This window comes from Canis lupus, chromosome 35, assembly GCF_048164855.1.
Source record: "Canis lupus baileyi chromosome 35, mCanLup2.hap1, whole genome shotgun sequence".
NCBI classification, from domain to species: Eukaryota; Metazoa; Chordata; class Mammalia; order Carnivora; family Canidae; genus Canis; species Canis lupus.
Genome location: NC_132872.1, coordinates 27,916,449 through 27,921,369, shown reverse-complemented (window position 1 = coordinate 27,921,369; position 4,921 = coordinate 27,916,449). Strand labels below are relative to the sequence as shown.

Here is a 4,921-nt window from a genome sequence, read left to right as displayed (position 1 = left end):
GGTTTTTAAAAGCAGAGTTTTTATGGGTGCATTAATTCATTGTTTGTTCCCTAGTCTGAGCTTTTAAGTATCAAGATTTAATGAACAAAAGGAGCTGGATAAAAAGTCTACCTACAATCCCAATTAACTCAGGAAAATATGGTAAGAGAACAAGACTACAGTTGCCCAGGGAAATTACTCTTTTGGGGATAGGACTTGGGGAGCCAGAAACAAAGCAGCAGAGATATGTATAGATAGACTAGATTTATGGAACTGGACTTCACAAGACAGTTTATATACGGACAGGAGAGGTATTGGACAAGACAATAGACTGAAAGGAAGGGTTAGCTTCCCAACACAGGGGAAAGATATTTAAATATATTTAAAGATATATAAAGATATATTTAAAGCTAAGGTCTCAGCTTCAGAACCATGACCCCATCCTGAGGCCTTTGTTCACCACTAGATACTGGGCATTCCTGTTTTTGAGGCACCCAGCAGCCACCTCCTGGCCCAAATGAAAAGCCAAATTGAGTGCCTGTATTTTGGAATATTTAAACTATTTTAAATCATTGCATTTGTGCATAACAATATGTGATACAATGAAACTCAAATTCACTTATTAAAAAAAAAACAGCTTAGATTCACCCACTCCTAAGTGGGCTATAAAAATAATTTGTTTTAATATTAGCAAATTTATCACAACTTTTTTTCTTTTTAATGAAAGCTATCTTTTATTTCTTCAACAAAGCCCTCTAACAGTGACGCTCTCAGCTTTTAAGACCCATATTTTCTGCAAGGATGAAAACCACAGCCCTCAACATTGCCTAACTCACTTGATCAAGGAATTGCATCTATAGACCAAAGTTTCTTGCTCATCCCTTTAAGTGCTGATCCGTGTATTGGTCTCTGTTGCATTTTAAATGCCACCTCATGAAGAACAATGGTTGACAATAGAAATTACCCAGTGGTATGCTCACTTGGCAGCACACACACTAAAACTGGAATGATACAGAGAGGATTAGCATGGCCCCTCACAAGGATGACACTCAAACTTGTGAAGCATTCCATCTTTTAAAAGAGGAAAGGAAAGGAGAAAGAAAGGAAAGGAAAGGAGAAAGGAGAAAGGAGAAAGGAGAAAGGAGAAAGGAGAAAGGAGAGGAAAGGAAAGGAAAGGAAAGGAAAGGAAAGGAAAGGAAAGGAAAGGAAAGGAAAGGAAAGGAAAGGAAAGGAAAGGAAAGGAAAGGAAAGGAAAGGAAAGGAAAGGAAAGGAAGAAAGGAAGAAAGGAAGAAAGGAAGAAAGGAAGAAAGGAAGAAAGGAAGAAAGGAAGAAAGGAAGAAAGAAAGAAAGAAAGAGAAAGAAGAGAAAGAAGAGAAAGAAGAGAAAGAAAGAAAGAAGAAAGAAAGAAAGAAAGAAAGAAAGAAAGAAAGAAAGAAAGAAAGAAAGAAGAAAGAAAGAAAGAAAGAATCCTGCCCTTCTCTCTACCACACATGTGACTGCAACTTTATATATAAAGAAAATATAGTGTGACCAAGTAGTTTATACAAAGTATGCAAAAATCAAGTAAGTCAATGCACCAAGTTATTAATTTAGAGCCTCAAAAGACATCTTGAATCAACTAAGCCCAGGTCACTGTCTTTAAATGACACAACAGACCATCGAATTTAGTCTAAGTTTCTTACAAACATGTAGGGCCACCACGCTTTCATATCTATGCCAGTACTTTTACACATGGCAGAGAAATTAAACTCTCTACAGTCAGTGTTGGAGTTATTTTAGATATATGCAGCCAAAATTAAAACTAACTAATATGGGTAGAGGCAATATTATTTTCTATTTAACCTCTCTACCACATAATTTAAAAAATAATTTTATTTATATTAATTCATAAGGTCATAAAGTACACATAAATAATAAGTATTTTTACAAAAAAAATTATTGCAAATCAGTGGCTAAGTATCAAAATCCTGATGGAAAAAATATATGAATAGGTTTTTTTGAAACAAGGAAATCACATGTATATGAAAGTATACCAAAATCATTTTAATATAAGTATCTAAACCAATACACAATGATATAGGTTAGTTATATTTCAAGAAAATGAAAGAGAAAAAATAGATTAAATTTTTTTTAATTAATTGAAGTAGTATACACAGTGTTTTGGAAATGATCGGCCATCACTAATGATTGGAATGTGATCAGTATAGTATTTTGCAAGGAGACTTTGGTACTATATATTGAAATCATTCAAATATGGATAATATTTGAACCAGCAATTCAAGTTCCATAATTTATGTTTTATATTATATTTTCATAATTGTAGAATTTTTTCTTTTTGGCATTCTCCAAAAAGGTTCTCCAGCATGTGTATTGTACAACTATAACTCAAAGGCCCAATTTTCCTTTGTCCATAATCCAATAATTTATCAAAATACTTCTCTTTTGGATGAATTCAGGTACTCTTCCATTATGAATGATAATACTTTTCTTCATCACTCTATCAAATACACTTTGTGTTGTTTCATGTCCTTGTTCAGATGTGTAGAGATTCCTTATCACATACTAAAGAAATACAACCTCTTTACCTTTCCTGTCATCTTTGCTGTTCATTATAGTAAGCCTTTCCAATCAAATATGTATCAGAATTGGAAGATTCAAGTTAAGTAGAAGTTACAAAGACAATGAAATTCCAAGTAGTAAGCAAATTTTCTCTTAAGACTCCCCTCAACTCTATCCCTCTGCCATATTTGGAAAATAGTCATATAAATAATTCTTTGATAGAGAAAAGGGTAAGGTAAGTTGGTTGTATGTACCATACTTCCCCTGGAAGCCATTCCATCACACAGTAAGTAATTCAGCTGGGACATAATCACAGAACCGGAAAAGCATAAGCCCTGGATTTACTGTAGGCTGAATCCCAGTTTTCCTCCTTGACACAATGATTTATGCATCACTTTTCTTTAGGGTCTCTCAATATTGAAGTTAAATATTCATAGTATCTTTGTGTGCCCTGTATTAGTAAACTTTATTTAAAACAAATAAGCACACTATATTGATAAAAATGGCATTAATAAAAGTGTACTAATATCTTAGTTTATTTCTTCCATAAACTTGAAACATACGAAACTAATCAAATAGAAAGAAATAAGAAGAAAACCATGTTTCTGTATATTAGAGATGTTAAATACTATCTGTTTTACAATAATAAAATGACCAAAAGTGTTTCTTCACATAAAAATCGGTAGACTTATTGTTTAATAACATTGTATAAGGAGACTACACTTAGTTAAATGCATAAATATTTTCATTCATTTTGAAAACATATGGAATATATGCCTTCAATTTAGGGTCTCTCAAATTAAAGACAGGAAAGCAGTTGCAGAATATCATTGCATCGTTTATATTGCCTTATTTGCTAATGGATCAATCTTGAGAGTGTTCCCTTTTTTAAAAACCACCAGTGAAAATATACCTTTTTTTTTCAAGATGGAAAAAATTGCTTGGTATTTTATTTATACTCACTACATTCTTTAATAAAACTGAAAGTAGCCAATGTCTATCCAAATGATAATAAATAAAAGCACACCCTATGTTTTAACTATGACAGAATAAAAAATTGGGCTTTGATATTGCTACTATATTTGCTACCTAAAAAAGTAACATATTACTATGTTAAAGGTATACAGCCTCGTCCACCTTAAGCTTTCTCAAAAGCTGTGGATACAGATCTGTCCCTCTTCTTGACACAGCACTGACATCAGGCCTATCCCACAGAATGATGAAAACCTAATGCAATAAGAATTTCTAATCTCCCTGCAATCACATATTCTTTCCTTGAAGCTCTGCCAGGAAGTGTTTCCTCTGAGAACAATGTTCAAACTTTTCATTACAGAACTCAAAACCACTTAAACTCATAGAATTTTAGATGCTCATATTTGCATTAAACTTGAAAGATTGGAGTTGAATTCAGGTGGGGGGCCTCTGAATCTTACTAAGAAATTATAAACTTTTTTTTCTGTCTTGAAAATTAAATGCTGCATGGATGGAGATCATTGGTTTAGTATCAAGTTTGATTTAGCTTTCCCATTTCTTTTGGGATGCTGTGCTTTTGTGGGATGTCATGAATACCTGAGTAAAAAGCAAGAATACAGACAGGAAAACTTCCTTAGGACTCATTGTCGATAGGGAAAAAATGTGCCTGAATGTGTGTGTGTGTGTGTGTGTGTGTGCATGCGTGCTCATGTGAGTCTGTTGTGTCTATACTTGTCATTCTGTAGAAATTGATTTGCCCACTATATTATTAGGTGATAACATAAGATTTGTTGTCTTCTTTGAGATCACCTGAGTGCATTCAGGGACAATGTTGAACTCTTCTTTAAAAACTCTTTAAAACCAACTGAACTAAACTTATGTTTAACATGTTTCTGCCTTCCTTGAGATCCTAATGGAAAGTGACTTTTAGAAAGGTACCATAAGAAAAAAAGAGCGTCTTTTGTATAAACCCAACAATTGCAAATGAAAAAACTAAGAATTATCCCCATTCCTCAAGGAATCACTCAGCTTTTACGTTCCAGAGCAAGATTTTAGATCAAAGGTCATCACAATTTTTCTGTAAAAGGCTAGTTAAAAAATATTTTTACACTTTGTTGGTTCAGAGGTCTCTATCCCATCTACCCAACTGTGCATGAAAGCAGGATGGTTATATATAACTTTATTTACAAAATAGGAGGTGAGCTATAGTGTGGGCTCTACATTGTCATTCCTTGTCTTAAATCATGAATATATGCAATAATGGCAAAATTTAAGGTGTGAAATCTAAATATTTTCCATTAATATTAAAATATGCATGTATAATAAATCTATTCTTATTGAAGATAGTGTATATTCACATTGAAGCCTGTTATCTGAAAATTACTCATTAATATTTTTGATATTCATTGG

General features: G+C 33.0%; 1 non-coding gene across 1 annotated transcript; it reads left to right on the top strand.

Moving 5' to 3' along the window:
• Nucleotides 1-951: 951 nt before the first annotated feature.
• Nucleotides 952-1,056, top strand: LOC140625258 (U6 spliceosomal RNA). Its single transcript, XR_012024617.1, has one exon. It is a non-coding gene; the product is annotated as a U6 spliceosomal RNA (small nuclear RNA).
• The last annotated feature ends 3,865 nt before the right edge of the window (nucleotides 1,057-4,921 follow it).